This window comes from Procambarus clarkii, chromosome 16 (genome assembly GCF_040958095.1).
Source record: "Procambarus clarkii isolate CNS0578487 chromosome 16, FALCON_Pclarkii_2.0, whole genome shotgun sequence".
Lineage (NCBI taxonomy): Eukaryota > Metazoa > Arthropoda > Malacostraca > Decapoda > Cambaridae > Procambarus > Procambarus clarkii.
The window spans coordinates 1123137-1135167 of record NC_091165.1 but is presented as its reverse complement, the minus strand read 5'-3'; positions in this window follow the sequence as shown (position 1 = coordinate 1135167).

Below are 12031 nucleotides of genomic sequence, written 5' to 3'. Positions count from 1 at the left end.
TTTTTGTGAATTTTCAGTTTATTGGTATTAATTCATTATATATACGATAAAAATGATGCAAACACATAATTGATTAGATAATAACCTTGAATACTTCATTTTCAATCAATTATTTGTTTCTCGTTAAAATACTGAGTATGATATTGAAAAGGGGAGAAGTTCTGTTTTTATTGCATATATCGACGTTTCAGCCGGAATAGAGCGGTTTTGGTGTACATCTTCCATCGGTAATATTAACGGAAAATCAGGAACATTTTAGTTAATTCTAATGAAAACACATTGATTTTTATCGTTTGTATTGGAAACAACATTGTCATATGTCTTTTCTTGGATCTAAATAATACGAAACCACACTCTACGATTTGAAGTTAAAATCCTCATATTTGGTAAAATAGTGACTTTTTTCACGTTTTTCATGTATTTTGATATTACGTAAATATATTCATTTTTACCAATATTTCGATACTATTTCATGTAGTATCACGATATGTGATTTGGCCTTCAAATCTCAGAATTTCGCATAATATTGCATTTTAAACAAGTTTTTTTGCATTTTGTTTCGTACGAAAAATCATCGAATTTAGCAATATTTTGACGCTTATCATCTCCTTTTCCTTTGTGTGATTTAAACAAAATATCATCGAATTATTCAATATTTTGCCGTTTTTTCACGTTTTTGTGAATTTTCAGTTTATTGGTATTAATTCATTATATATACGATAAAAATGATGCAAATACATAATTGATTAGATAATACCCTTAAATACTTCATTTTCAATCAACTATTTGTTTCTCGTTAAAATACTGTGTAAGATATTGAAAAGGGGAGAAGTTCTGTTTTTATTGCATATATCGACGTTTCAGCCGGATTAGAGCGGTTTTCGTGTACATCTTCCATCGGTATAATAAACGGTAAATCAGGAACATTTTAGTTAATTCTAATGAAAACACATTGATTTTTATCGTTTGTATTGGAAACAACATTGTCATATGTCTTTTCTTGGATCTAAATAATACGAAACCTCGCTCTCTGATTTGAAGTTAAAATCCTCAAATATGGTTAAATAGTGACTTTTTCACGTTTTTCATGTAGTTTGATATTACGTAAATATATTCATTTTTACCAATATTTCGATACTATTTCATGTAGTATCACGATATGTGATTTGGCCTTCAAATCTCAGAATTTCTCATAATATTGCATTTTAAGCAAGTTTTCTTCCAATTTGTTTCGTACGAAAAATCATCGAATTTAGCAATATTTTGACGTTTATCATCCCCTTTTCTTTATGTGATTTAAACAAAATGTCATCGAATTAGGCAATATTTTGCCGTTTTTCCACGTTTTTGTGAATTTTCAGTCAATGGGTATTCATTATATATACGATAAAAATGATGCAAACACATAATTGATTAGATAATACCCTTAAATACTTCATTTTCAATCAACTATTTATTTCTCGTTAAAATACTGAGTAAGATATTGAAAAGGGGAGAAGTTCTGTTTTTATTGCATATATCGACGTTTCAGCCGGAATAGAGCAGTTTTCGTGTACATCTTCCATCGGTAATATTAACGGAAAATCAGGAACATTTTAGTTAATTCTAATGAAAACGCATTGATTTTTATCGTTTGTATTGGAAACAACATTGTCATATGTCTTTTCTTGGATCTAAATAATACGAAACCTCGCTCTATGATTTGAATTTAAACTCCTTAAATATGGTTAAATAGTGACTTTTTCACGTTTTTCATGTAGTTTGATATTACGTAAATATATTCATTTTTACCAATATTTCGATACTATTTCATGTAGTATCACGATATGTGATTTGGCCTTCAAATCTCAGAATTTTGCATAATATTGCATTTTAAGCAAGTTTTCTTGCATTTTGTTTCGTACGAAAAATCATCGAATTTAGCAATATTTTGACGTTTATCATCCCCTGTTCCTTTATGTGATTTAAACAAAATATCATCGAATTAGGCCGTTTTTCCACGTTTTTGTGAATTTTCAGATTATGGGTGTTTATTCATTATATATACGATAAAAATGATGCAAACACATAATTGATTAGATAATACCCTTAAATACTTCATTTTCAATCAACTATTTATTTCTCGTTAAAATACTGAGTAAGATATTGAAAAGGGGAGAAGTTCTGTTTTTATTGCATATATCGACGTTTCAGCCAGAATAGAGCAGTTTTCGTGTACATCTTCCATCGGTAATATTAACGGAAAATCGGGAACATTTTAGTTAATTCTAATGAAAACGCATTGATTTTTATCGTTTGTATTGGAAACAACATTGTCATATGTCTTTTCTTGGATCTAAATAATACGAAACCTCGCTCTATGATTTGAAGTTAAAATCCTCAAATATGGTTAAATAGTGATTTTTTCACGTTTTTCATGTAGATTGATATTACGTAAATATATTCATTTTGCCAATATTTCGATACTATTTCATGTAGTATCACGATATGTGATTTGGCTTTCAAATCTCAGAATTTCGCATAATATTGCATTTTAAGCAAGTTTTCTTGCATTTTGTTTCGTACGAAAAATCATCGAATTTAGCAATACTTTGACGTTTATCATCCCCTTTTCCTTTATGTGATTTAAACAAAATATCATCGAATTAGGCAATATCTTGCCGTTTTTCCACATTTTTGTGAATTTTCAGTTTATGGGTATTAATTCATTATATATACGATAAAAATGATGCAAACACATAATTGATTACATAATAACCTTAAATACTTCTTTTTCAATCAACCATTTGTTTCTCGTTAAAATACTGAGTAAGATATTGAAAAGGGGAGATGTTCTGTTTTTATTGCATATATCGACGTTTCAGCCGGAATAGAGCGGTTTTCGTGTATATCTTCCATTGGTAATATAAACGGAAAATCAGGAACATTTTAGTTAATTCTAATGAAAACACATTGATTTTTATCATTTGTATTGGTAACAACATTGTCATGTCTTTTCATGGATCTAAATAATTCGAAACCTCGCTCTATGATTTGTAGTTAAAATCCTCAAATATGGTTAAATAGTGACTTTTTTCACGTTTTTCATGTAGTTTGATATTACGTAAATATATTCATTTTTACCAATATTTCGATACTATTTCATGTCGTATCACGATATGTGATTTGGCCTTCAAATATCAGAATTTCGCATAATATTGCATTTTAAGCAAGTTTTCTGGCATTTTGTTTCGTACGAAAAATCATCGAGTTTAGCAATATATTGACGTTTATCATCCCATTTTCCTTTATGTGATTTAAACAAAATATCATCGAATTAGTCAATATTTTGCCGTTTTTCCACGTTTTTGTGAATTTTCAGTTTATTGGTATTAATTCATTATATATACGATAAAAATGATGCAAACACATAATTGATTAGATAATAACCTTGAATACTTCATTTTCAATCAATTATTTGTTTCTCGTTAAAATACTGAGTATGATATTGAAAAGGGGAGAAGTTCTGTTTTTATTGCATATATCGACGTTTCAGCCGGAATAGAGCGGTTTTGGTGTACATCTTCCATCGGTAATATTAACGGAAAATCAGGAACATTTTAGTTAATTCTAATGAAAACACATTGATTTTTATCGTTTGTATTGGAAACAACATTGTCATATGTCTTTTCTTGGATCTAAATAATACGAAACCACGCTCTACGATTTGAAGTTAAAATCCTCAAATATGGTAAAATAGTGACTTTTTTCACGTTTTTCATGTATTTTGATATTACGTAAATATATTCATTTTTACCAATATTTCGATACTATTTCATGTAGTATCACGATATGTGATTTGGCCTTCAAATCTCAGAATTTCGCATAATATTGCATTTTAAACAAGTTTTTTTGCATTTTGTTTCGTACGAAAAATCATCGAATTTAGCAATATTTTGACGTTTATCATCTCCTTTTCCTTTGTGTGATTTAAACAAAATATCATCGAATTATTCAATATTTTGCCGTTTTTTCACGTTTATGTGAATTTTCAGTTTATTGGTATTAATTCATTATATATACGATAAAAATGATGCAAATACATAATTGATTAGATAATACCCTTAAATACTTCATTTTCAATCAACTATTTGTTTCTCGTTAAAATACTGTGTAAGATATTGAAAAGGGGAGAAGTGCTGTTTTTATTGCATATATCGACGTTTCAGCCGGAATAGAGCGGTTTTCGTGTACATCTTCCATCGGTATAATAAACGGTAAATCAGGAACATTTTAGTTAATTCTAATGAAAACACATTGATTTTTATCGTTTGTATTGGAAACAGCATTGTCATATGTCTTTTCTTGGATCTAAATAATACGAAACCTCGCTCTCTGATTTGAAGTTAAAATCCTCAAATATGGTTAAATAGTGACTTTTTCACGTTTTTCATGTAGTTTGATATTACGTAAATATATTAATTTTTACCAATATTTCGATACTATTTCATGTAGTATCACGATATGTGACTTGGCCTTCAAATCTCAGAATTTCTCATAATATTGCATTTTAAGCAAGTTTTCTTCCAATTTGTTTCGTACGAAAAATCATCGAATTTAGCAATATTTTGACGTTTATCATCCCCTTTTCTTTATGTGATTTAAACAAAATGTCATCGAATTAGGCAATATTTTGCCGTTTTTCCACGTTTTTGTGAATTTTCAGTCAATGGGTATTAATTCATTATATATACGATAAAAATGATGCAAACACATAATTGATTAGATAATACCCTTAAATACTTCATTTTCAATCAACTATTTATTTCTCGTTAAAATACTGAGTAAGATATTTAAAAGGGGAGAAGTTCTGTTTTTATTGCATATATCGACGTTTCAGCCGGAATAGAGCAGTTTTCGTGTACATCTTCCATCGGTAATATTAACGGAAAATCAGGAACATTTTAGTTAATTCTAATGAAAACGCATTGATTTTTATCGTTTGTATTGGAAACAACATTGTCATATGTCTTTTCTTGGATCTATATAACACGAAACCTCGCTCTATGATTTGAAGTTAAAATCCTCAAATATGGTTAAATAGTGACTTTTCTCGCGATTTTCATGTAGTTTGATATTACGTAAATATATTCATTTTTACCAATATTTCGATACTATTTCATGTAGTATCACGATATGTGATTTTGCCTTCAAATCTCAGAATTTCGCATTATATAGCATTTTAAGCAAGTTTTTTTGCATTTTGTTTCGTACGAAAAATTATCGAATTTAGCAATATTTTGACGTTTATCATCTCCTTTTCCTTTATGTGATTTAAACATAATATCATCGAATAAAGCAATATTTTGACGTTTTTCCACGTTTTTGTGAATTTTCAGTTTATTGTTATTAATTCATTAAAAATACGATAAAAATGATGCAAAAACATAATTGATTAGATAATAACCTTAAATACTTCATTTTCAATCAACCATTTGTTTCTCGTTAAAATACTGAGTAGGATATTGGAAAAGGGAGAAGTTCGGTTTTTATTGCATATATCGGCGTTTCAGCCGGATTAGAGCGGTTTTACGTGTACATCTTCCATCGGTAATATTAACGGAAAATCAGGAACATTTTAGTTAATTCTAATGAAAACACATTGATTTTTATCGTTTGTATTGGAAACAACATTGTCATATGTCTTTTCTTGGATCTATATAATACGAAACCTCGCTCTATGATTTGAAGTTAAAATCCTCAAATATGGTTAAATAGTGACTTTTTCACGTTTTTCATGTATTTTGATATTACGTAAATATATTCATTTTTAAAAATATTTCGATACTATTTCTTGTAGTTTCACGATATGTGATTTGGCCTTCAAATCTCAGAATTTCCCATAATATTGCATTTTAAGCAAGTTTTCTTGCATTTTGTTTCGTACGAAAAATCATCGAATTTAGCAATATTTTGACGTTTATCATCTCCTTTTCCTTTATATGATTTAAACAAAATATCATCGAATTAGGCAATATTTTGCCGTTTTTCCACGTTTTTGTGAATTTTTAGTTTATTGGTATTAATTTATTATATATACGATAAAAATGATGCAAATACATAATTGATTAGATAATACCCTTAAATACTTCATTTTCAATCAACTATTTGTTTCTCGTTAAAATACTGTGTAAGATATTGAAAAGGGGAGAAGTTCTGTTTTTATTGCATATATCGACGTTTCAGCCGGAATAGAGCGGTTTTCGTGTACATCTTCCATCGGTAATATAAACGGAAAATCAGGAACATTTTAGTTAATTCTAATGAAAACACATTGATTTTTATCGTTTGTATTGGAAACAACATTGTCATATGTCTTTTCTTGGATCGAAATAATACGAAACCTCGCTCTATGATTTGAAGTTAAAATCCTCAAATATGGTTAAATAGTGATTTTTTCACGTTTCTCATGTAGTTTGATATTACGTAAATATATTCATTTTTACCAATATTTCGATACTATTTCATGTAGTATCACGATATGTGATTTAGCCTTCAAATCTCAGAATTTCTCATAATATTGCATTTTAAGCAAGTTTTCTTGCATTTTGTTTCGTACGAAATATCATCGAATTTAGCAATATTTTGACGTTTATCATCCCCTTTTCCTTTATGTGATTTAAACAAAATATCATCGAATTAGGCCGTTTTTCCACGTTTTTGTGAATTTTCAGATTATGGGTATTAATTCATTACATATACGATAAAAATGATGCAAACACATAATTGATTAGATAATACCCTTAAATACTTCATTTTCAATCAACTATTTGTTTCTCGTTAAAATACTGAGTAAGATATTGTAAAGGGGAAAAGTTCTGTTTTTATTGCATATATCGACGTTTCAGCCGGAATACAGCGGTTTTCGTGTACATCTTCCATCGGTAATATTAACGGACAATCAGGAACATTTTAGTTAATTCTAATGAAAACACATTGATTTTTATCGTTTGTATTGGAAACAACATTGTCATATGTCTTTTATTGGATCTAAATAATACGAAACGTCGCTCTATGATTTGAAGTTAAAATTCTCAAATATGGTTAAATAGTGATTTTTTCACGTTTTTCATGTAGATTGATATTACGTAAATATATTCATTTTTGCCAATATTTCGATACTATTTCATGTAGTATCACGATATGTGATTTGGCTTTCAAATCTCAGAATTTCGCATAATATTGCATTTTAAGCAAGTTTTCTTGCATTTTGTTTTGTACGAAAAATCAGTGAATTTAGCAATATTTTGACGTTTATCATCCCCTTTTCCTTTATGTGATTTAAACAAAATATCATCGAATTAGGCAATATTTTGCCGTTTTTCCACGTTTTTGTGAATTTTCAGTTTATGGGTATTAATTCATTATATATACGATAAAAATGATGCAAACACATAATTGATTAGATAATAACCTTAAATACTTCATTTTCAATCAACCATTTGTTTCTTGTTAAAATTCTGAGTAAGATATTGAAAAGGGGAGAAGTTCTGTTTTTATTGCATATATCGACGTTTCAGCCGGAATTGAGCGGTTTTCGTGTATATCTTCCATCGGTAATATAAACGGAAAATCAGGAACATTTTAGTTAATTCTAATGAAAACACATTGATTTTTATCATTTGTATTGGAAACAACATTGTCATACGTCTTTTCTTGGATATAAATAATACGAAACCTCGCTCTATGATTTGTAGTTAAAATCCTCAAATATGGTTAAATAGTGACTTTTTTCACGTTTTTCATGTAGTTTGATATTACGTAAATATATTCATTTTTACCAATATTTCGATACTATTTCATGTAGTATCACGATATGTGATTTGGTCTTCAAATCTCAGAATTTCGCATAATATTGCATTTTAAGCAAGTTTTCTTGCATTTTGTTTCGTACGAAAAATCATCGAATTTAGCAATATATTGACGTTTATCATAATTGATTAGATAATAACCTTAAATACTTCATTTTCAATCAACTATTTGTGTCTCGTTGAAATACTGAGTAAGATATTGAAAAGGGGAGAAGTTCGGTTTTTATTGCATATATCGACGTTTCAGCCGGAATAGAGCGGTGTTATGTGTACATCTTCCATCGGTAATATAAACGGAAAATCATGAACATTAAATCTTTTCATTTTTACCAATATTTAGATAATTTTTCTTGTTGTATCACGATGTGTGATTTGGCTTTCAAATCACAAAATTTCGCATAATATTGCATTTTAAGCAAGTTTTCTTGCATTTAGTTTCGTTCTATAAATCATCGAATTTAGTAATATGTTGACGTTTATCATTCCCCTTTTCCTTTATGTGATATAAACAAAATATCATCGAATTAGGCCATATTTTGCCGTTTTTCCACGTTTTTGTGAATTTTCAGTTTATTGTTATTAATTCATTATATATACGATAAAAATGATGCAAATACATAATTGATTAGATAATACCCTTAAATACTTCATTTTCAATCAACTATTTGTTTCTCGTTAAAATACTGTGTAAGATATTGAAAAGGGGAGAAGTGCTGTTTTTATTGCATATATCGACGTTTCAGCCGGAATAGAGCGGTTTTCGTGTACATCTTCCATCGGTATAATAAACGGTAAATCAGGAACATTTTAGTTAATTCTAATGAAAACACATTGATTTTTATCGTTTGTATTGGAAACAGCATTGTCATATGTCTTTTCTTGGATCTAAATAATACGAAACCTCGCTCTCTGATTTGAAGTTAAAATCCTCAAATATGGTTAAATAGTGACTTTTTCACGTTTTTCATGTAGTTTGATATTACGTAAATATATTCATTTTTACCAATATTTCGATACTATTTCATGTAGTATCACGATATGTGATTTGGCCTTCAAATCTCAGAATTTCTCATAATATTGCATTTTAAGCAAGTTTTCTTCCAATTTGTTTCGTACGAAAAATCATCGAATTTAGCAATATTTTGACGTTTATCATCCCCTTTTCTTTATGTGATTTAAACAAAATGTCATCGAATTAGGCAATATTTTGCCGTTTTTCCACGTTTTTGTGAATTTTCAGTCAATGGGTATTAATTCATTATATATACGATAAAAATGATGCAAACACATAATTGATTAGATAATACCCTTAAATACTTCATTTTCAATCAACTATTTATTTCTCGTTAAAATACTGAGTAAGATATTTAAAAGGGGAGAAGTTCTGTTTTTATTGCATATATCGACGTTTCAGCCGGAATAGAGCAGTTTTCGTGTACATCTTCCATCGGTAATATTAACGGAAAATCAGGAACATTTTAGTTAATTCTAATGAAAACGCATTGATTTTTATCGTTTGTATTGGAAACAACATTGTCATATGTCTTTTCTTGGATCTAAATAATACGAAACCTCGCTCTATGATTTGAATTTAAAATCCTTAAATATGGTTAAATAGTGACTTTTTCACGTTTTTCATGTAGTTTGATATTACGTAAATATATTCATTTTTACCAATATTTCGATACTATTTCATGTAGTATCACGATATGTGATTTGGCCTTCAAATCTCAGAATTTTGCATAATATTGCATTTTAAGCAAGTTTTCTTGCATTTTGTTTCGTACGAAAAATCATCGAATTTAGCAATATTTTGACGTTTATCATCCCCTTTTCCTTTATGTGATTTAAACAAAATATCATCGAATTAGGCCGTTTTTCCACGTTTTTGTGAATTTTCAGATTATGGGTGTTTATTCATTATATATACGATAAAAATGATGCAAACACATAATTGATTAGATAATACCCTTAAATACTTCATTTTCAATCAACTATTTGTTTCTCGTTAAAATACTGTGTAAGATATTGAAAAGGGGAGAAGTTCTGTTTTTATTGCATATATCGACGTTTCAGCCGGAATAGAGCGGTTTTCGTGTACATCTTCCATAGGTAATATAAACGGAAAATCAGGAACATTTTAGTTAATTCTAATGAAAACACATTGATTTTTATCGTTTGTATTGGAAACAACATTGTCATATGTCTTTTCTTGGATCTATATAACACGAAACCTCGCTCTATGATTTGAAGTTAAAATCCTCAAATATGGTTAAATAGTGACTTTTCTCACGATTTTCATGTAGTTTGATATTACGTAAATATATTCATTTTTACCAATATTTCGATACTATTTCATGTAGTATCACGATATGTGATTTTGCCTTCAAATCTCAGAATTTCGCATTATATAGCATTTTAAGCAAGTTTTTTTGCATTTTGTTTCGTACGAAAAATTATCGAATTTAGCAATATTTTGACGTTTATCATCTCCTTTTCCTTTATGTGATTTAAACATAATATCATCGAATAAAGCAATATTTTGACGTTTTTCCACGTTTTTGTGAATTTTCAGTTTATTGTTATTAATTCATTAAAAATACGATAAAAATGATGCAAAAACATAATTGATTAGATAATAACCTTAAATACTTCATTTTCAATCAACCATTTGTTTCTCGTTAAAATACTGAGTAGGATATTGGAAAAGGGAGAAGTTCGGTTTTTATTGCATATATCGGCGTTTCAGCCGGATTAGAGCGGTTTTACGTGTACATCTTCCATCGGTAATATTAACGGAAAATCAGGAACATTTTAGTTAATTCTAATGAAAACACATTGATTTTTATCGTTTGTATTGGAAACAACATTGTCATATGTCTTTTCTTGGATCTATATAATACGAAACCTCGCTCTATGATTTGAAGTTAAAATCCTCAAATATGGTTAAATAGTGACTTTTTCACGTTTTTCATGTATTTTGATATTACGTAAATATATTCATTTTTAAAAATATTTCGATACTATTTCTTGTAGTTTCACGATATGTGATTTGGCCTTCAAATCTCAGAATTTCCCATAATATTGCATTTTAAGCAAGTTTTCTTGCATTTTGTTTCGTACGAAAAATCATCGAATTTAGCAATATTTTGACGTTTATCATCTCCTTTTCCTTTATATGATTTAAACAAAATATCATCGAATTAGGCAATATTTTGCCGTTTTTCCACGTTTTTGTGAATTTTTAGTTTATTGGTATTAATTTATTATATATACGATAAAAATGATGCAAATACATAATTGATTAGATAATACCCTTAAATACTTCATTTTCAATCAACTATTTGTTTCTCGTTAAAATACTGTGTAAGATATTGAAAAGGGGAGAAGTTCTGTTTTTATTGCATATATCGACGTTTCAGCCGGAATAGAGCGGTTTTCGTGTACATCTTCCATCGGTAATATAAACGGAAAATCAGGAACATTTTAGTTAATTCTAATGAAAACACATTGATTTTTATCGTTTGTATTGGAAACAACATTGTCATATGTCTTTTCTTGGATCGAAATAATACGAAACCTCGCTCTATGATTTGAAGTTAAAATCCTCAAATATGGTTAAATAGTGATTTTTTCACGTTTCTCATGTAGTTTGATATTACGTAAATATATTCATTTTTACCAATATTTCGATACTATTTCATGTAGTATCACGATATGTGATTTAGCCTTCAAATCTCAGAATTTCTCATAATATTGCATTTTAAGCAAGTTTTCTTGCATTTTGTTTCGTACGAAATATCATCGAATTTAGCAATATTTTGACGTTTATCATCCCCTTTTCCTTTATGTGATTTAAACAAAATATCATCGAATTAGGCCGTTTTTCCACGTTTTTGTGAATTTTCAGATTATGGGTATTAATTCATTACATATACGATAAAAATGATGCAAACACATAATTGATTAGATAATACCCTTAAATACTTCATTTTCAATCAACTATTTGTTTCTCGTTAAAATACTGAGTAAGATATTGTAAAGGGGAAAAGTTCTGTTTTTATTGCATATATCGACGTTTCAGCCGGAATACAGCGGTTTTCGTGTACATCTTCCATCGGTAATATTAACGGACAATCAGGAACATTTTAGTTAATTCTAATGAAAACACATTGATTTTT